Source organism: Macaca thibetana, chromosome 13, assembly GCF_024542745.1.
Source record: "Macaca thibetana thibetana isolate TM-01 chromosome 13, ASM2454274v1, whole genome shotgun sequence".
Classification (NCBI taxonomy): Eukaryota; Metazoa; Chordata; class Mammalia; order Primates; family Cercopithecidae; genus Macaca; species Macaca thibetana.
This window is the reverse complement of record NC_065590.1, coordinates 106,906,360-106,929,235: the sequence shown is the minus strand read 5'-3', so window position 1 is coordinate 106,929,235 and position 22,876 is coordinate 106,906,360.

Below are 22,876 nucleotides of genomic sequence, written 5' to 3'. Positions count from 1 at the left end.
TTGCCATAGCTAATATTAACACCTCCTAGAATAAAGGGGGAGTCACCACCAAGTGTCAGTTCTGGTTCAGACTCTGGAAGAGGGTGTTACTCTTCTTGCATGTAATGCAGTGACTCCACGTTGACCAGTGGCTTGGTCAAGAAAGACAAAATTTCTAGGGAATTAGCGTTGATTATTTTTAGATATCATAACCGTGGCTTTATTGACACCTTATATTAAACGGATCTCACTTGCCAAATGCCACAGGATGCCGACAGACAGGCTCTGAGGGCTCTTGTGAGGCGGAACTGTCATATAAGCAAAACCACGAGACGGAGAACACTGCCCACGTCCAACACAGCATAGCCACCCTGAAAGCCTCAGCGTGTAAACTTTCGTGGCACCACCCTTTCTTTTAGAAATGTGTTTAGATTTTATAGACTTTTGCTAGATTTTGTTATGTAAGCTTTATGTACTGAAAGGTCTTAATTAAAGATTTTTAAATGTTGAGTGAAATGTTCACCAGTATAGTTTGTAATATAGATATAACAAACCTGTCATATAATTTATTTTCTTTAAAAACAAGGCCCTTATACAAATTGCCCATGGAACTTTTATTTAGAATTTAAGGTCATTTGGGGCTTAGTGCCATGTAAACAAAATTCTCCCCATTGCTCGGGTCCTCTTGGGGTGCTGCATTCCTGCAGGCCATGATCATGCCAGGCTTTGTCAGCGATTGGAAAAACAGATCCTTCTCCGTCTGGGAGCTCAAATGCCTCGGGTTATGCTAGATCAAGTTTTCATTACTGAGTCATACATTCCTAAATTCAGTGTATCACAGAAAAGCAGACATACCTTTAACTCTAACAACAGTCTAACCTGACAAAGGTCTCAAATACTTCTTTGCAATAAAATTGTGAAAAGGCTATCTTGCTAGAGATCTCTGACTCTCAGAAGAAAGTGAAGGCTGGGCCCAGTGGCTCACGCCTGTAATCCCAGCACTTTGGAGGTGGAGGCAGGTGGATCACTTGATGTCAGAAGTTCGAGAGCAGCCTGGGAAACACAGTGAAACCCTGTCTCTACTAAACTACAAAGGTTATCTGGGCGTGGTGGTGCTTGCCTGTAGTGCCAGCTACTTGGGAGGCTCAAGCTGAACCGCTTGAACCTGGGAGGTGGAGGCTGCAGTGAGCCAAGATTGAGCCATCACATTCCAGCCGGGGTGACAGAGTGAGACTCTTTCTCCAAAAAAAAAAAAGCCAAATAAATCAGAGCTAGAAGAAAGTGAAGAATCTCAGTGACTACAGTGTTTAGAAACAGAATTTCCTTCAGGGAGGATCAGGGCGCTGAGTATAAAAAGCAGCAGTGGAAAAAAATCGCACAAACCCCTTTTCCATGCACTAGGTCTTAGGGTATAACTTTTATGAACTTTAATTTCCTTCTAGTTGAATAAAGATCACAATATCTACTTGATGTGTTGCCTTGTACTTTGTGTATAAAGAGCCTAGAATGACGATTGACCCAAAAAAGGAGTCAGTATTTTGATCCATTCACTCTTGAGTGCTGGGATCCTCAGGGCATAGGCAGGGGGCACAGCTGGAAAGCCACCGGTGGGTGCACAGGTGCCGCTGGAGAGCAGAGTGAAGGAGGAAATAGGACAGGTGCTAAGGAACATGCAAGTTCAGCTGGAGGACAGAGTGCAAGAGGGAATAGGCCAGGTGCTAAGGAAAACACAGGGCAGCTGAGGGACAGAGTGAAGGAGAGAATAGGACAGGTGCTAACGAGAACACAGGGGAACCTGGGGTTTAGAGTAAAGGAGGGAATAGGCAGGTGCTAAGCATAATGCAGGTGCAGCTAGAAAGCAGAGTGCACAAGGAAACTAGACGAGATGCTACAGGAGCACACTGAGACAGGTCCTGAGGGGTCCACTGAACCATACTTATCACTACATTTCAGAGTTCTTTCTTCTCATGCATCTATTTAAAAGGTGATCATTTGTGCACACGTTCTATTCTGCAGTGCAGCCATTTTAAGTATTCCTGACTAAACTGAGAGCAATTTAAGAACAGATGTCTTCTTGCACACACGTTTATAGCAGCAAAAGTCACAGTTACAAAAATATGGAGCCAGCTTAAATGCCCATCAACCAAGTGAATAAATAAAATGTTACACACACACACACACACACACACCATGGCATACTACTCAGTCACAAAAAGTAAATAAAATGGCATTCACAGCAACCTGGATGGAGTTTCAGACCATTGTTGTAAGTGAAGTAACTCCGAAATGGAAAAGCGAATCCTGTATGTTCTCACTTATAGGTGGGACCTAAGCTATGAGGATTTGAAGGCATAAGAATGATAAATGGACTTTGGGGACTTAGAGGAAAGGTGAGAGGGGGTGAGGGATAAAAGACTACACATTGGGTATAGTGTACACTGCTTGGGTGATGGGTGCACCAAAATCTCAGAAACCATCACTAAAGAACTTACGCATGTAACCAAAAACCACCTGTTCCCCACAACGATTGAAATAAAATAAAATAAAATAAAATAAAAATAATAGATATATTATTCCTTTGGTAGTCCCCAGGGCCTAGCTCAAGAATTTACTAAATGTTTGTGAAATATAAGAATAAATGGAACAACTGGGTAAACACAGCTCATGCAGAGACGTCTGGTCATTTCAGAAGTGTTAAGGTTCAGAGCAGTGGTCCCTGTGCAGGTCCTGGGGTATGGCATTTTCGGGGAGGCACTGCCATCTCAAGCCTCCTTGTTTGTGGTGTGTGTTCTAACCCTCACACAGTACAGGCTTGTCTTTAAAAATATCAAGGTGAAATGAGCCACATATTAATCTAGGGCAATTAGAGAACCCACATAATTTAGTCATATAATAGTGAACTTCTGCTGCATATTTAAAGGAAAATAGATAACAGACCCCTTTTTTAACCAAAAAAACATGAAAATCATTCCACTATTTCTGAATACTCACTGCTTCCTATTGGAGAAGACGTAACATAAATTACCACCCCATCTTGAGAAACAATTGTTTCCCTTTTTTAGACCTGAAAATTTAGATCTGAAATGATTAACCTGCAACTATAGAGTTAAATAGAGTCCTCTGAAGCTCTCTATGTCTATTTCTTCATTTTCTTTTTTGCCTGCTTTGAATATGCTACATAGTTATTAAGCTCCTGGTGTTGAGATAAAGCTCACTACAGTACTACGAATTCAAGGTTATTTGGATTTTTAAATACAGTTATCCAGTCCTTTTCGTTTTCCCTTTTTTCTATTCTGGGCTTTTCATAATGCTTAACTCTCATGATTTACTTAGAGAACTCCAGGAACCGAGCTTAAAAGATTAAGCATAGAATCAAGGTTGCAGACTACCCTGCCCTGGGAAGAATTCTGAGCAGTGAGTCCGTATTCCTGTCGCAATCAAGCTGATGCCCGGCAGACCATCAGATGGCCGTTGCTCAAGACAGTCATGGAGACCACACACACTGACCCACAAATAGTCAAGCCCTGCACATGATTTCTCCACATCGTCCCCCCATAAAAACCTTCCAGCCAGCCTGAGAAACTTGAGATGGTCTTTGCAACACTAGTCCGCCATCTTCTCAGATTGTCAGCTTCTGGGTAAACCCACTTTTCTTCCCATCAACTCTTGTCTCTTGAGTTTGGTTTTCAAGCAGCAAGCAGCCAAACCTGGGTTCAATGACAATTTATGGCACCCAGCATGGCGCTGCGCACCTCAGGTGATCTAGCCTGCCTAGTTTCCAGTGGGTGGAGAAATTGCCCTCAGCAGCATGTCAGAGCTTACCCATGCATGCTACTGGGCAGAGCAACAACTTGCTCAAGAGTGCCAGCTGATCATGGCTATCTGACCCTGTGGCTGAGGCCAAGATTCCAGGAACATCCCAGCAGCTACCAAGAACTCTTTTTCTTGGAGATTTTCCCTTCTCAGCCCTACGTGGCATCAGCTGCCTGCAGCTCCCAGCTGGTGGAAGAAAAAGCAGTATCTGAGGAATCGATGGCTTCAAGACTGGGTAAGTCAAGCTAATGTGCATGTTAGGACTCTATCTCTGACACTGGAGCTTTAGTGCCATTTGGACCTAGCACAGGTCATTTGTGGTACCCGATTGTGAGAGATAATATTCTAAAAACATCTCTCCTGTCTCTCTTTTTGAGAATTAGTTTGGGAGTCCTCCATTTGTGTCAGTTTCCATGTGTTTGTTATTTAATGATTTAAAAACATGGGCAAATTCAAAGGCATGCTGGGTTTTTTCTTTTTGCACATGTTTTAAAACTAATGGGCAAATTACAGTAAGAAAAATTTAGACCTGAAATGATTAACCTGCAACTATAGAGTTAAATAGAGTCCTCTGAAGCTATGTCTATTTCTTCATTTTCTTTTCTGCCTGCGTTGAATATGCTACGTAGTTAACAAGCTCCTGGTGTTGAGATAAAGCTCACTACAGTACTACTAATTCAAGGTTATTTGGATTTTTAAATACAGTTATCCAGTTCAAGCTAAAAGGCAAACATTAAAAGCTCATTTAAAACAGAAAAGAAGAGTTAAAAAGATTTTAAAAAATTGAACTGCCATGAAAACTGCTTTACCCAAAATTGTGGTCCACAGCTTTTATAGGATTTACCCATTTGGGCAAACAAAAATTAGCCATTTGGACAGGTCCCAATTTTGTCAAAAATAATTTGGGTTCATATATCTTTTATATGTTGGTGAGTTTGTGATACTATCTCATGGCTAGAGTTCCAAGCTAAAAGCTACTGGATCTTTGCTAGTGTGTGTATACATGTTTAAATGTGTTGATGTATATGTATGTGTATTACATTGTGTGTTGTGTCTAGCATGGACCAAATTAGATTATAAATAAATGCTCATAAATCAAACGAATAAGTCCAAATGCTTCAATGACTTAAGTAAATCTTTAATAAATAAAATGCTTTTTAAATTATTGGTAAAGTAAAAATAGAACTGTATTTAGAATATCAGCATATGTTTTTGCCTGGGTTTAATGATTATTTTGTATTTGCCTTTGCTGGATATTTTAGGATGTCATTGTTTGGCATGTGAGTTATAGGACTGTAAACCCAGCCAAAAACAGAATAATCTTTGTTTCTGTGATTGTTTCTTGACAAATAAGATTGATTTAAAATTGTTGGCTCAATAAAACAGCAGAATCTTCTGAGTTATCAGCAAAATACCAATGTCCTTAACTGTAGGATTCTTACTTTGGTAAACACTTGATGTTCACAGGCTTTAAAAATGGTTAACAGAAATAACTTTAAATAATCCCTAGATTTTTTATAAGATCTTAATTTTCAGAAGTATTCTAGATACGCTGTTAAAAATAAAAGAATTGAGTACACATAAATGAGATAAATGCTTGTAGGTAAACTTTCTGTGTAACTTAAAATCTTCAAATTATTTTCAATTAAATAATGGATGCTCATTGGATGTCTGGGTTATGTTCAATTAAGAAAGGGTTACAATATAGAGAAACACATTTCTAAAATTGTAGAGTGGTTGTGTCTATAAAATCCTAGCATCTGATAGACAGTTCAGGATTTCTTGCTTCCTGGTTTGCACTAAAATTTAAAGTTACTAAAATAAGAATTATAGTTAATATATAATTATGTAAGTTGTGTTCTTATTACAAATAATAATTTTGTGTAATTTGGAGGTTAAGAATTATTTATAAAAAAGATAAAAAGAAATCAGTGGGTAGAAGAGTTGTGAAAAAAATTATAGATATGAAGATGTATTTTTGGTAAGGACGGTTATTAAAAAGAGAATAATTTTGTGTGAAAAAGAATCTTGTATGGCAAATTTTTGTTCTGAAGTAAAATAACTGATTGTTTTAAAAAGAGGAACATATAGAACACATCAAGAAGTCCAAGCATGTTGTCAATGGTCTGCATAAGTCATAATGCAGACAATAAGTTTTGTAAAAGAAAATTTACAAAACAAATTTTATATGTAATTAAGTTGGCCACAACGAAAAGAAAATTATTTATAATAGTCTTTCTCAGATTGGTCCCCTAATATTAAAACATGGTTTTCTTAAGTTATTAACTTACTCTTAATAAAATCACAAGAGGTTTTGATTTTAATTATATAACCTGTTTCCTTTTGAAAACTTCTCAGATTCGTATCTCAGAAGTTCAACTGTTATTGTATCTTGCTGTTTTCAGCTTTTTCTCCCTTTAGAAGCCCTAACATAACTCTTTCCTTCAACTTTTTCATCAGCACCAGTAATTTTTCCTCCAGTTCTAACTGTTGTTGTGGCCTAATGCTGAAATACTTTATCTTAAATGTCTAAGAAAGCAATGTTTTACTGCAGTATAACTTGCTTTTGTACTTTTGGCTTTTCTTGATATGTCTGAATTGTTCCATGTAACCAGAAAACACCTCCTACAGTCACTAAGAGTCATGTATTTCTCTGTTATACTCATAACTTTGAACACTCTCTTCCTGTGTCTTATTAAATTCAAGTACTCTTTTCATCACATTTGACATCCAGGTTATCTAAATGGGCTTCCCATAAAGAGAAGTAATCACACTTCAGATTTTTCTTTGCCTTTTTAATAACTGACCTAAATAATAAAGATTTTACATTTTATCAAAATAATTTCTATGTTATATTTGAAGGTTTTTATTGCTTAAGAAAATTGAGATTTAAAAGGATTAAAGTTTTTACATCCATGAAACTTTCTGTCTTGTTTTTAAAATATTTTAATTATCACTCTTGGCTAAAAGAATAACTATTATTCTGTTTTGACAAAATGTTTTGAGCCTTTTAACATCTCTGATAAATGTCCTCAAAATACATATTCTAAACTAATTCTTTGACCTAGACTTATTACTCAGGACTTACCAAAGCTATGAAAATTAATCACTACAACATTGTAGAATCGTTTTACACCTTCCAGTCAGGTCATAGACTCCAGTATCATTATCTCTAGCCCCTTGAAAGGGTTCCTATCAGGTGCTATTGACTAATCCTTGTCCTGTTAAGCAACAGGGTTTTGATTCCTGGGTATAGCTATCTCATCTAAAAAGGTACCAACTATTGCTAAATCTTAAATGTTGACACCAGGGTCTGACACCAGACTCATTAACCAAAGCTTTTTCTCCAGACCTGGGAGAAGTAAACTGCTTTTATGAGATGCAGAGAGGAGCCTGTATTCAAATATATTAAGACTCATTTAATAATTTTGCCTCTATCTGAATGCTTGATACTAGATAATTTAAATGTTTAGCTATCTACGAGCTTTCTTCTCCTGCCTTTATCAAAACTAGGGCTTATGACCTTTTTTATTTGAAATGTTGCTAATTCTTTATGTTTTGTTCTTCCAGAGGCAATAAAACTTATTTTTTTCTTTTTGTGCTATTTGAGAATTTGTTTTTTATTTGAGCTTACAGAAATTGGGTAAAACGACAAAGATTACCTTTCTTTCTCCACCTAATATCTCCAGAATTGGAAAGCTGTTCAATCTCACTGGGATAACCTGTTTTGCATTATGCATACACTGCTGCTAAAGCTGTACAATTAAGCACCCTCCCTCTAAGCTGAGGAACTATTACAGAAGAGGTGGGAGCATGAGATTGTAAGGACTCGTTTTGAGGGATAAAATTAGTTAAGACCTGCCAAATCAAAGACTGGTGCCTAAACAACCAATGGCTCAACACATGAAACTTACAGACAAGTCAGTCTTGTAACTTTGCTTTTTGGCTTTTGATTTGGGGCTCTTATGTTGCCATTCTCATCTGGGCTAGAATGTTCCATTGGCTATAAGTCTTTTGACCCAAAGGGGTCCCACTGAGGGACATGATAGACCTGGGGCAGGTAGCATATCACCCTCATATCAAAATGGGACAAAATAAAAGTTTGGCTAGCTATACTACCTCTGGCATATCTTAACAGAAAAGGTGAAATGTAAACTGAAAAACAAAATGCTAAGCCCCCCCTGGCTCACTGACTGAATAAACCTCCTCTTGGCCAAAAGAACTCCAGAAAAATAATCTTAAAAACTTAGTTCTCATCCATGATGGGACAAAAGGTCAGACATGTCTCATTATATCCTCTTCCTTTTATGTTTTAGACACAACTGAACATTAATGTTCAAATATAGATCATAAGACTGACAGAATCAACTCTTTGTGGCAATAAGATACCAAATTGTAAATGGGACTTATGGCCATTCCAGGGAAGGATTAAATCACTGATTCAGTTTGGCTATGTCTGCACTCAAATCTTATCTTGAATTATAGTTCCCATAATCCCCATGTGTCGTGGGAGGGACCTGATGGGAGGTAATTGCCATGATGGATGGGGTGGTTTCCTCCATGCTGTTCTTGTGATGTAAGTGAGTTCTTATGAGATCTGATGGTTTATAAGGGACCGCAGACCCTGGCCGAGCGCCGGATGAAAAAATATCTGCAGACACAGGTTTTTTCATCTGGTCATGTGGCCAGGGGACCGGGCCACTCAAGACACCAAGGAGGGTTCTGTAAGGAGTCATAGCAGCTTCAGAGCCAACAAGCTGGCCCTGTGGGCATTTATTTAGTACAGATTTAATGACAAAGGCTTTGAATCAACACAACTTGTTGGTAATTAACATTGTCACCCCCCTCCACCCTCAACGCCCCCTGGAGAGAGCAGTCCAGTGCACCCACTGATGATTAAAGGCCAGGTTCTGAGGCCTAAGTAAATTAACTTATCCAGATCAATTCCCTTACATACTTGTTATCTACCTATTTTTCTCAGACTCTGGATAAGAGAATTTGGCTGCCTTCAGTCAAATCATCTTTCAAAGCTTTTGCAAAACCTCCCGGCCTTCCAAGAAGGTTTGCATCTTTTCCTATAATTTCTTCTTATAATTTATCCCACCGTCCTGACCCAGCTCCTACAAGCTTTTATTTCCTCTTTAGATTTGTGCATGGAATCATGTGGTCAACTTATCAAAGTTACAGGATGTTGAAAACACTGCCAGCATCTCATCCAGGGTAACAATATCTACTAAAAAAGAAGCCTGGCCAGGCATGGTGGCTCGTGTCTGTAACCCCAGCATTTTGGGAGAGGCAGAGGCAGGTGGATTGTTTGAGCTCAGGAGTTTGAGACTAGCCTGGGCAACATGTGAAAGAAAAAGAAAGAGAAAGAGAAAGAACCCCAATTGACATAAAGAAAAATCGCACAAGACAAAAGCATTAGGCAGTATTATGTTATAAACTGAGTTATTAGTTTTAGTTTGGAAAATCTGCTTCTTTGTTGAACAGACCATTGTTATGAGCCACAATGTGTTCATCTTTATACCCATATCTCTATAATTCCAAAAACAGCATTCCTCTTTGTGATGTTTTGGAAACATGTCACATTGGGAATATTTATTTCCACTGGTGAACAAATCTGTGCAACTTGTTAAAGAAACGATTTGGCAATATATATAAAAAGCTTTAAAATATAGCTTTTGATTTATCATTTTAGAAATTTCTCTGGACACCTTGGGTGCCACAAGAAAACTGAAACACAAACATGTTTATAAGGGTGAAAATTTTGAATAATCCATGTATACAAAACCAAGAAATGGTTTAGCAAACAGAGGAAAATAGAAAATCATGCAATAATTAAAATTATGTTTATGGATAATTTTTTAAACAGGAAAAAGATAAAATTTTAAAAGTAATATATAAAATGTATTGCACAATATAATCTCAATCACTTTTTAATTTGTAAAGAGACTTGTAGGAAACATCGTGTTTTTCTTTATACTATTATATATTTCCAAATCAGCCTGTGAAAGAATGATAGACACATACATATACTAAGAATATACAATAATACATAACACTCCACTATCTAGTAGGAAAAATGAGAATGGTTTACCTGATATTTTCTTTAATAATTAAGGCAATTAAGAAGAAGTTGTGTTAAAAAGCATTTGGTAAACTATAGACTTTATTTGCTAAAGTCAGCACCAGGGAAAAGTCGAAAAGAGAGGTTTTGTTGTCATTCTTAAAGAATATGTGTTCATGCTGAAATTCGAAAGCAATTACCTAGAGTTTGTTTTTTAAAGGGTATTTATAAATGGTCTAGAGAGAGATATTTTATTTTTATATTCTTACAGTACACACGTGAAATAGAATCAAAATATCAAGCTAGTTGTTTTGTGAAAAAAAATTGTATGTGCATGTGGGTGGGCTTCAAATAGCGTCTTGATAAGATTTTTACAGCAGAAATGACATTTAAGGTCCTCTAAAGTATCAACATCTTCCCCTAAAGCCATTTGTATCCCAGAAGTTGAAGCAACAGCGAATCTTCAGAAGGAGATTTAGCGCAGAAGATCGCCTTCACTCCGTTGTTCGGGTGGGAACGGAGAAGCCTGACAGTGCTGGATAATGCCCAGAATAACAAGTCCGAGACTTTGGTGACACGACTACTCCTCATCCTTCCACAAAACCACGAAGTCAGTGGTTTTCCACCAGGGACGATTCTGCCATCTTAGAACATGCAGCAATGACCAGAGCTGGGGCATCTGGTGGGTGGAGGGCCATTTGTAATCTCACAGACACCTCACAGCTCACAGAAAAGCCCCCACCACAAAGAACTGTTCTGTTCCAAATGTTGGTTGTGCTGAGGTTGAGAAATCCCATACTAAATACAACTCCAAAATATCCTTTTTCTTCTTTTCTACTTGTACATACTCCCTAACTTCAGTCCCCAGATTTTAGGCATACATATCAATCACTTAAGGGGAAAAAGATCACCAGACTTCTCCATTAGCTTATGTCATTCGTGTCATTTCAAAGCATGTGTGCGTCAACAATCACAAAATAACAATCTGATTAGAAAATGGGCAAAGGGCTTGGATAGACAATTTTTCAAAGAAGATCTAAAAATGGCCAACAAACCACATTAAAAGATGCTCAGCATCACTAATTATTAGAGAAATGCAAATCAAAACCACAGTGAGATACTACTTCACACTCATTAGTATGACCACTATCAAAAGAACAGAAGCTGCTGTATGATTCCACTAATATGAAGTATCTCAAGTAGTCAAAGTTATAGAAACAGAAAGTAGAGAGGTGATTGCCAAGGGCTTGGGGGTTGGAGGAAGAAAGAGAATTAGTGCTTAGTGGGCATAAAGTTTCAGTTCTGCAAAACGAAAAAGTTCTAGATATCTGTTGCACAACAGTGTAAATATACTTGACAGTGCTGAACTGTTCACTTAAAAAGTTTAAAACGGTAAATTTCATGTTATATGATTGTGACTACCATTAAAAATAATAAAAATTTTAAAAGCACGTGTGTGCTTGCCTACTTTGGGACATAATTACCCAGAATAGTAGAAGCTTTATGACACCAGGTTAAAAAAATAATAGCGAAACTGAGGGTCCTCTGGTTTCCATCCCTGAACTGCCCTCATCAGTTTCAGGTTGCTACGTGCGCTGCCCGGTGACAGCCGCTCTTCTTTCTGTTCCCCTGCACTTGCTTCCCTCCCTCCTCCCTCCTCCCTCCGTTCCTTCCTTCTTTCCTTCCTTCTTCTTTCTTCCTTTCTTCTTTCTTTTCTTTCTTCTTCTTTCTCTTTCTTTTCTTTCTTTTTCTTTTTTCCTTCTTTTCCTTCTTTCTTTCTTTCCTCCCTCCCTTCCTTCCTTTCCTTCTTCTTTCTTCCTTTCTTCTCTTTCCTTCCTTCTCTCTTTCTTTTCCTTCTTTCTTTCCTCCCTCCCTTCTTTCCTTGCTTCCTTCCTTCCTTCTTTCTTTTTCTTTTTCTTTTTTTAATTGAGACAGAGTCTCCCACGTTCAAGCAATTCTCCTGCCTCAGCCTCCCAAGTACCTGGGACTACAGGCACGCACCACCATGCCTGGCTAATTTTTGTATTTTTAGTAAAGACAGGGTTTCACCATGTTGGTCAGGATGGTCTCAAACTCCTGACCTTGCGATCCACCTGCCTTGGCCTCCCAAAGTGCTGGGATTACAGGCATGAGCCACTGCGCCCGGCCTACTGCACCTGTTTCTATTGGCCTCTTCCCCAGTCCCCATCCCATACTCCGATCAGCCACTGCTACGCTGCCGTAACTGATACAGCCAAAGTCACTCGATGAAGGCAGACAGCTGTGTGCTCTGCCAGGCTACCCAGGGGAAAGTTGGGTGGGCTTGAGGATGGAGCGTAGTGGCCAGATTTGTGATTGGTGAAGATATTAGAAAACTAAGCCAGAGAGAATTTGTGTTGTTGTAACTATCATGGAAGAAAAATAAAGAAAATTCGGCATGTTTTCTCGTCCAGAGACTAACACAGAAAGAGGAAACACATATCTAACACCTGCCTTTATTTTTTTAATACGCCTTTGTGCTCTGTGAAGAAACCCGGTGATCTGTTATGGAAAGAGATTTGCCTGAGACCACCTGGCTGCTGTCAATGGGGCACTCGAGTCTTCCCAAATCTGAACTCTGCACGTTTTCCATGTTTCCACACTAAGGGTCTTTAGCTCTTTGAACACCTTAGCAAGTTCTCCATTTTAACCAAATGGTGCAAGACCAGGGAGGGTGCTGTGATGTTAACACGTTTACCACAGAACACGTCACAGCTGACGTCTGTTCATTCCGTGGTGATGCTTGGGGTTTTCCAGTTCTCGCTCCTGGAAAATTAGCTGTAAAGGTTTTCTTGCTTGTGGTGGCAGCCGAGGCCGTGTCAGACGTGTCAGCCAGACGCAGAAACTGACTTGCGTCTCATCTGGCAGCCTGTGTGGGCACCTCCAGGCTGTTTTCTGCCCCGAAATCCGTCAGCCATCCCTGCGTTTTCGGCCAGCCCTCCGTGGGCCGGCAGAGGCCTGTGAAGAATTTAAATCCGTAACCGTGCTGATGCCTGGAAGCTTCCAGAAGCCCCGTCCAGCTGCGTCTCACCCGGAGCCCAGGGCAACTATAAATAGGCCACAGAGGCCAAGTTCTGCTGCTCAAAACGACAGCTCCTGCCTGGGACACTGTTTCCCTTCTGAAAACATCTGGCTCCCAGCGCTTTCTAGCTTTGGGGGAAGCAAAGAAAGAGAGGGATATTTTAGAAAATTTTTTAACCTTCCAATTTTACATGGTCTTGGCCCTTCGGTGGCCTGTATATGGACATTTTCCCATAACTAAGGACATACCATAAGCCTGAGGAGAAGGTCGCTTTTTATAAAAAATAGTCACTAAGCCTCCAAAAGTACTTTGTTTCTTGCTAGCTCACAACCTGTGTTTCATGGATAACAAAACAAATAGAAATTAATTCTTAACCACTGCCCCTGTGGGTGTTTTGCTTGGCTCTGGGTACACAGGGAAGGGAGAGCTGGGCAAAGACGGAGGCAACGGTTCCTGGACCACCAAACCACGCACGCTGGAGACCACACCTACCAAATGTGTCCCCGTCACACTACAGCACGAGCAGCTTCTTTCCAGGTTAGGGAGCCTGAAAAGGAAGAACCTTCTGCTGCCGACACGGGCAAATGTGTGACTGCAAATGTCCCAGGAGCCTGTATGGTTCTTCTTCTTGCCCATCTCTGACATTGTACTGCACGTTACATGCTCCTTTAATACATCTAGAGGCTACATGTTTAGAACTTTACAAATCATCTAGTGCAGAAACAATAATATAAAACCAAACCCAAACCTCAGAATTCTTTTTTAAAAAATCAATGTTAACATTCTTTCTACACTGAGATCATTTGCTTGTGTTTTCCCACCCACACATTCAGTTTGTGATCATATGTGTGACATGTTTTCCTTCATTCTGATCATCGTTTAGAAAAATACTCTGGCATGTAATTTATTTCACTTTTTATTATAAGCATGTTAATGTGTTGCTTCATAATCGACATTTTATTTTGATTATTGAACAAGATCCTAAAGCTTGACTGCAAGACTCTTACATTTACTACTATTGTTGGATATTTTATTATAGTTTTCTCCTTCTCTTTAGATTATTTTTTTGAGATAAATTTTCATATGTCCATATATTTAAGCGAGTAGTGTTAGAGACAGTTACTGTGTTTTTACTAACTACTGTTTACTTGGAAGCCTTGAAATAATGTGAGCTGAAGCATCCTCATTCCTGAGTTAGAGGAATAACTGTCCCTCAAGATATCTGTGCCTTCACACATCCCTTCCTCTTCCCAGCTCTCTCAGCGGCACCGTGTGTCTCCGGTGCAAGGGCAAAGGCCTCTGTCTCTCCTCTCAAAGCACCCCCACCCGGCTGGCCTTCCCCGCTGCCGTCTGCTTCCAGGCTCCTTGCCGCATTCCCTGAGAGGGGAAACGGCCCCTGTGGGGCAAAGCCACGACGCTTTCCGATCACAAATAACCAAAGAATCACCTCTGACTTGGGTCAAGTAATTTGACAATGCTACGAATAAACGATGCATTTTTCAGAGCCTCCCGTTAATCATCGGGAACTTTTCTGGGCTCAGGGTCAGCCTCACTGCAGCTCCTGCAGAAGTTACTGGCCAGGCCCAACCAGACACTGGCTTCCTCTAACTTCTTGACTCAGCTCTCAGAGGCCACTCAGAAAGGCACGACCTTCCCCGAAAACCACCTTCCCAGGCTCCACAGCTGGAGCAACTCAGATCTCACTTTCCTGGGAGAGTCTCCTGGAGGCCTGGAACGTGGCCCAGGCCTGTCGTTAAAGAGTTTTGCCCCAAAGAGGCGTGTGTTTGCTTCCGCCTGGTACTGATCTTTCCATTCTAGAATTAGGGTTCCTGGGCCACAGAGACAGTGTGGACTGAACCCCAAATCAAAGCACTGAGTTGAGGGAGTCTCTGGGGTGATATTTTCGGTCTCATTTCCCCTCCACCAGAATTCAGAGTATCCTGAGGGCCTGTCCCTTTTTCCCATGCGGTAATTGTTCCCTTTGCAGGACTTAAACTTACCCTCAGGTGAGACCTGTGAAACCCCATGTCTCGGCCACATTTTCCTTCTGGGAAAATCACAGGCTCGGCCAATCAAGGCTGCCTGTTCTCACAGATTCAGACCTCCAAGACTCACCTTATTTTTCTACTTACGCAATCATAAATTTTAAAATGTTCTGTGTTTTTATTTTTCTGGCATTTTCTGTGCTGGGAGGGCTTCCCTAGTTCACAGGTTCTCCATGTTGCCAGAACGTGGGGCCCTGTCTCTTGTCCGTTTTCCATTGTTATTAAGGACTTAGAGTAGTTCTCAGCCGGTGTAGTGTCTGTCCTCTGTGTCTTCTCTGTGTTTCAGTGAAACACAAATGCAGACTCAGGTAAGCAGAGACTTTACCTGAAGTTCTCATTTCGAGAGACGGAGAGGACTTCATGACCCAGGGTGAATGCTTTGACCCCAAGACCTTCAAGCATCTCAGGCAGAAAAGCACTTTTGTTTTAGGAGGAGGGGGTAACCAAGTCTAGAACACCTGGGTGAGGCATGGAGGGGCCCGTGGCGCAGTGGACAGTGGGCAGGAAATGGGTCAGTCACTGGGAAGAGATGGAGGGGAGCGTGGGGTCCTTGTTCCAGCACTCGTGGGTGGGCATGGCCAAGAGGAGAAGCTGAGTCGAAGTTTGGCTAACAAGTAATTTTTTAAAGATAGATCAGGGAGACCAAACCGTTCAGCTATACATCTGTGGGACAAAGAATGGGAATTCAGAGGGTCTGATTCTGGCCCTGTCGCTGGTGAGTCTTGTCTGTGTCAAGTGGGGAAGGTGGCTCTTTACTTTCCCTCTTTTCCCCATCACAGGGCAGGGGGACGTCCAATGTTGGCAGTAGTTACTGAAACAGATTTTTGTCCGGGGCGGATTTCATTCGGTGTCCAGAGTTTAATTGTTGGGAATTCTCTATGCTACAGTTTCGTCGAGTTCATGTTTCAGGGGCCCGGCTGCTGAGCACGGTGGCCTTCAGCCAGGACGTGTCTTGGTCCTGGCCGTGACAGCCATCTGGGCTGGGTCAGGCTGTGCCCACCTCAGAGGTGGGGCCAAGGACCTGTGTCTTCTCTGCTGCAAAGAGCCCTTCTCAGGGTCTAAACAGAAACATGGAAGCTTCTGTGAAACCATTATAGTCTCCTGGGAACAGAAGTTTAAGGGTTTTAGGCTCTTGATTTTTACTATTAAGGAGTTTGGGATTGTATGCATACATCAAGAACTCAGTCTTTCTTGGCTATATATTTTATAGCATTTAAAACTCCTATGTTAAAGAACCCTTCCAATACTGTTGAAAATGAAAAACCTGGACCAAATGGACCCCAACTAAGTACTGCAGCCACCCCTGCTGGGGGCAAGCCAGAGCCCACCAAAGCAGTGCATTTGGCCTACATTTACGGGCGGTTTAAATAATTCTAAGCAACAGATGTGTATACTGATTTGGAAGGTTTTGCAGAATTGTGTTTCAGTACTTCAATAGCATACTGTAAATGCTGACCTTGATCCAAGGGTCACAAATGTCACCTCATCGGCAGGTAGGTGTCTTCTCCGGTGTCTGCATCATAATTATGATCTCCTTGGAAGCACCAGGGGAGAAATGCCAGATGGTTTTGCAAATGTTAGCAAGGATAAAGTGAGAGCAAATGAACATCCAGGTTATGTATTCCTACTCTTCGAAAAAAATTAATTTCTACTTGAACTCATTTTTAATGTGTTATTATTAATATTAAGAAAATAAGACATGATATAAAGTGTTGGAAAAGAAAACCGTGACTGCACACCCCCAGCCCTGTAACACGCCGAGCGTTTTCCCTCTGTCGTCCCTTCCAGCCTCTTAACATAGTAACACGCCGAGCGTTTTCCCTCTGTCTTCCCTTCCAGCCTCTTAACATAGTAACACGCCGAGCGTTTTCCCTCTGTCTTCCCTTCCAGCCTCTTAACATAGTAACACGCCGAGCGTTTTCCCTCTGTCTTCCCTTCCAGCCTCTTAACATAGTAACACGCCGAGCGTTTTCCCTCTGTCTTCCCTTCCAGCCTCTTAACATAGTAACACGCCGACCGTTTTCCCTCTGTCTTCCCTTCCAGCCTCTTAACATAGTAACACGCCGAGCGTTTTCCCTTCTGTCTTCCCTTCCAGCCTCTTAACATAGTAACACGCCGAGCGTTTTCCCTCTGTCTTCCCTTCCAGCCTCTTAACATAGTAACACGCCGAGCGTTTTCCCTCTGTCTTCCCTTCCAGCCTCTTAACATAGTAACATGCCGAGCGTTTTCCCTCTGTCTTCCCTTCCAGCCTCTTGACATAGTAACACGCCGAGCGTTTTCCCTCTGTCTTCCCTTCCAGCCTCTTAACATAGTAACATAGTGAGCGTTTTCCCTCTGTCGTCCCTTCCAGCCTCTTAACATAGTAACACGCCGAGCGTTTTCCCTCTGTCTTCCCTTCCAGCCTCTTGACATAGTAACACGCCGAGCGTTTTCCCTCTGTCTTCCCTTCCAGCCTCTTAACATAGTAACACGCCGAGCGTTTTCCCTCTGTCTTCCCTTCCAGCCTCTTGACATAGTAACATAGTGAGCGTTTTCCCTCTGTCTTCCCTTCCAGCCTCTTGACATAGTAACACGCCGAGCGTTTTCCCTTCTGTCTTCCCTTCCAGCCTCTTAACATAGTAACATGCCGAGCGTTTTCCCTCTGTCTTCCCTTCCAGCCTCTTAACATAGTAACACGCCGAGCGTTTTCCCTTCTGTCTTCCCTTCCAGCCTCTTAACATAGTAACACGCCGAGCGTTTTCCCTCTGTCTTCCCTTCCAGCCTCTTGACATAGTAACATGCTGAGCGTTTTCCCTCTGTCTTCCCTTCCAGCCTCTTGACATAGTAACATAGTGAGCGTTTTCCCTCTGTCTTCCCTTCCAGCCTCTTGACATAGTAACACGCCGAGCGTTTTCCCTTCTGTCTTCCCTTCCAGCCTCTTAACATAGTAACATGCCGAGCGTTTTCCCTCTGTCTTCCCTTCCAGCCTCTTAACATAGTAACATGCCAAGCGTTTTCCCTCTGTCTTCCCTTCCAGCCTCTTAACGTAGTAACATAGTGAGCGTTTTCCCTTCTGTCCTCCTTTCCGGCCTGTTGACATAGTAACACGCCAAGCGTTTTCCCTTCAATCCTCCTTTCCGGCCTGTTGACGCAGTCCACTTTTACTCAGCTCCTGTCATAGTGCTTGTAAGATCGTGTATCCTGAATTTTCTCTAAATGATGTATCTTCTCTATGTTGTCATTTAGTTGTAGTAATCAACATTTTAATGGCTAAGTGATATTTCAGAGCATTTAAACATTCCTGAATAAAATGATGATATGGCCATAAAAACAATGAGATTGCACCACAATGGAAGAAATACAACTCCAGTCTTTAGGAAAGAAACGTTACTGCCTGTGTGGCCGACAGTTGCTGCTTTTCTCTATGTTTCTCATACTTTGGAATGAATTAGCTCTAGATGGAGTCAGCACATTGTGTGTCTGAGTCCTGACCTTCCAGCTGGCGGACACACATCTCGGTTGTGTGCAGCTCTCTTGCTGGCCGAGTAGAGCATCACAGAGACACTGAGCTCACTCTGGCTTTCTCTGTTGTCCGGCCTGGCCCCCGCATTCCCACAGCTTAAAGTTTATTTTAAACTTTATTCTTTCCCACGTCCTTTGTTTCTTTTAGATAACGTTCATGTAATTATGAAAATAAATTCGGAGCAAGGCTGTCTTTCTGAGGGCAGTGATGCGTTGGGAGCAGCCGAGGTCTGCTGGGGGTAGGGCTCCTCCTCGGCCAGTGCTTGTTCTGTGGGAATAAAGCAACACGATCCTTCTAGAATAATTAGGGGAAAAGCACAAAACACTGAGGGCAAATTAGCCCTGCCAATCTGGTGGCCATCCCGAGTTCAGCAAACACGCACCCGTATGTATCTGTGTCTTGTTACTGCACTGATTTGGTTTTCAACTTCTTTGCAAGAACACAAGCTACAGGGAGCCTGGCTCCTCAGTAGAGCCCGTGTTCACTGACGTGGGCTGTGGTAACAGCGAGGACAAGGCAGCAGTTTATCTTTTTAATTCTCTGCTTCGCTGGCATAGCCGTGACTGGCACAGAGTAGCTATTCAATAAATATGGTACTTCTATTGATTGAACCGATGATCGTATTGTCATTTAACACAGTAGATTCTGATATTAGACTTTTAATATACAGTGGTCTTAATATATACATAGGTGTAACAATTAAAATGGGAATTAGAAAGCTTACCTAACTCCCATTTGTCAACAGCATTTCTTCAATAAAAGTGTATTTTAGTGCTTACGACACACCAGTTAGCAGGCTCAGCTCTGAAGACACCATGTCAGCTTCTCTCTTTTCGGGGAGTTGATTGCTGTCTGGTGGGACATACAGAGTGGAGGCAGGCACAGGCAATACCGTGCATTAAAGGTAGGCTCAGATTGAGTGGAGCAACTTTAAAGGACTACGTGTGTGGCCAGTCTTCAATAAACATGAAACTAAAGTTAGAACCAAAAAGTATCCAAGAAATCACCTGGTGCAGCAACACCGGAACTGACAGCCTGCAGGACACTCAGTGGGCTCCTGGTTCCATAACGCAGACATCTACTGAGGACCATGCTAGACAGTGGCAAAGGCCAAAAAGAGCTCCACGACTTGACTTCAGCTGGAATCCAAGCAATCAGATGTGCTTCTACATGTCAATTGTATGCAAACCACCAGTGCAAGTTTGAAGTGTTATGTGGCAAGAGTAGTAGGAGTCACCTTCAATAATGCTCAGGGAGCATTCGCACGGGCCCAGCACCCCACAAGACCACCTGTATGCATGATCTTGCTTTGTGCCATTTGGCAGTGGAGAAACCTGAGATTCAAGGACGGCAGCTGCTCAGACAAGGTCAGGGAGCTGGTAGCCGCAGAGCCAGGGTCCAGCCCCGACAGCGGAGCTCCAGCTCTGGCATTTGACCACCCTGCAAATCCTCTTATATCACTTGACCTAAAATTCATGTGAAAATGCAGAAATTACTTCACGCTCAGGACTCGGAGGATTATTATCAAAGGCCCCTGCGGGTAGGTGATTGAGAGTCATGGCTGGGAAGAGCTGAACTCCTCACGTTCTCATGGCTGATCCGAGACCCCTGGGTTTGGAAGCAGAACAGCCACCTGTTTAGAGCTGTGATTCTTTCACTTCCTAGGGGTGTGATGCTGGGAATTAACCAAGTTTTTTCACCAGTAATATTTGCACAATAACCCCGTCCTCATTCCGTTGTGAGGATTCAGTGAGAGAACGGTGTGGAAAGTACCTGGTAAACCAGGAGGCCTGAAGCACACGTGTAATATTTTCATTTGACTTAAAGGAAAGCATGGATATTTTTAAAGTTTAAAGAAAAAGGTTCACCATTTTAAACTCATGTAAAATCATTATATAAAATTATTGCTTTTAACTGAGTTCTTGAGTCATTTTCTTCTTAACTCAAACAAGTCATTATTCTGTGACCAGTAGGAATTTTTGAGATCGGTCTATTGCCTACTAAATTTGTCTGTACTTGGGACTTCATTCAAGAGGAATGCCAGCTTTCCTGTGTGGAACTAGAGGCAGTCGAGGCCTGAGCCAGCAGCACCACCTGATCAAGGAACAGGTGCACTGAGAAAACAGAGAGAAGCCACTCAAGACTGTTAACTTTTTGTTTGAAACCGGCATCAAAGTCTGGGTAGCCTTCCCAGAAATACTATTAGGTACGTGAGCACAGCAGCCTGGGACCTGCAGGGCTCCACAGGTGACTCTGGCTAACTCCACTGGAAGGGCCCCGCCTCCAGCAATGTCTTGCTCAGTTTCTACCTTCTGTCCTTTGCTGATTTAGTCCCACAAGAACTTGGGTCTGAAGACAGCTCTGTTTTCACTGCTGTGATAACAAAAACACAATTATGAAATAATGTAAACGCGCATGCAAAAACACACAGAAAAGCCAAACACAACAGTGGCCCAGCCAAGCTCTGCGAGCTTAGTCCTGTGGGCTGGGAATGCCCTGGGCCCCTCCGGATGCCAAGTGCCGTGGGCTCAGGCCTTAAAGGAATTTTCAAGCAACACTTTAAATATACGCATTTCAAACAGCGGCTTGTACACAGAATGCAAGTGTGATGGTGTACCTTTTGTTATTTTTACTAACTAGAATATAGGGCTTGTGCACATTTCACAAATTTGTTTTGCTTTAGCCTTTTGTCATCCCATCAAATCACTGTCAGAGTCACCAGGCCGGTCCTTTTCCTCCTGCCTGCTGTGTGTATGTGATATGCATTCTCTAAAACAGGTGTGTGGAATGGGTTTTGTTCTCATTGTTTTGCTTTTATGTTCTTTGAGATGGTTAAACCTATGTTTTGTTTACATGGTGGCTGACGTGGTTTGGTTCTTACTCCTGCTCAAATCTCATGTCAAATTGTAATCCCTGGTGTTGGAGGAGGGTGCTGGTGGGAGGTGACTGAACCATGGGCTGCATGTCCCCCTTGCTGTTCTCGTGATAGGGCTCTCGTGAGATGTGGTTGTTTGAAAGTGAGCAGCACCTTCCCCGTTGCTCTCTCTCTCCCGCTTCGCCATGTGAAGAAGGTGCTGCTTCCCCTTCCTTCTGCCATGATCATAAGTTCCCTGAGGCCTCCTTACCATGCTTCCTGTACAACCTGTTTCTTCATAGACTACCCAGCATCCGTTAGTTCTTCACAGCAGTGTGAGAATGGACCAATGCAGTGGCTCTCCAAAACCGCAGGTGAGTGTAGAGGCAAGTCACTCTTAGCAGCCGAATGTCACAGTCACAGCACCTTCGATGCACACGGGGTCCTGGTGTGAGGCGGAGGCACTTCCCAAACACTGCAGCCAAGACCAGACTGCAGCAGACAGCCCTGTGTCACTCGAGACACACAGCCAGACATCATCATAGCCCCCCAGCTGTTTCCAGAAATGCCTAAAGCACCCACTACGTTTGGTCATTACTGCTATATAAAGAAATTCACTTGTATTCGTCTTTTTTTTTTCTTGTTATTCCCTGGATGTTCCATTAGTAATTTCACAATTGGGGATCTCTGTGAACAGTGTGCAGTAGCTTCACATTCCTAGGGAGACATGAAGGATAAAATTCTGGGTCCACGGTCCGGCATGCCAGGTGAGCAAGCTTCTCATGTTTAGTGAATGTGAGCTTCCTCCTGCCCAGCTCCGTGCTCACGAGAGCCTCTCAGAGCACCAGGAACATGTGAGAGGTTATCAAGGTTCTGTCTCACTCCCCAGATTTCACTTCCAATTTTTCATCTTGTCTATTGTCAGGCTACCCAGGATCTCAGCCTCAGCCGCTGTGACCCTGCCATGCACCAGGCATGGGTTTTTTGTGCAGCCTCCTGTCAGCTTGCCGCATGCCTTTGGTTAATTTTCAGAGTTCTGAAATGGTTGTTTTTGGCAGTTCTGTCAAGCTGTCCCATTGCTTTCTGAAGCAGGGATTGGCTGAACTTCTTACTGTGCCATTTTGGGAATCCCCAGACAGCACAATGACTCCTCCCGACCTAAGATGGACATTTCACTGAAGGTTCGCATGAGTTAGGGCACGGAAATCCTCAATTCCCTACGTTTTGCTATTTTAAACGATTCCTTTCTCACTTGTATGTAATCAGTTTGGGCAGTGGGTTGTGAGGAGGGGAAATGCTGACTCGTCTATTCTGATTGAATTATATTAGATCTGTGCCTTTGTTCTAATTTATAGAGACATTTAGAACTTCCATTTTACATAACTATAATCCCTGACAAATTTGCCTAGTCTAAAAGTATGATACTCAGGACTTTAATATTGAAACCCAACATGCTGATGAAAATCTAGGGCAGGAGTAGTCCCTGAAGGACCAAAGATTATTCTAACCTTTTATCGCATCTGATATGTTGGAATCTGTGTCCCCACCCAAATCTCATGGCCAGTTGTTATCCCCA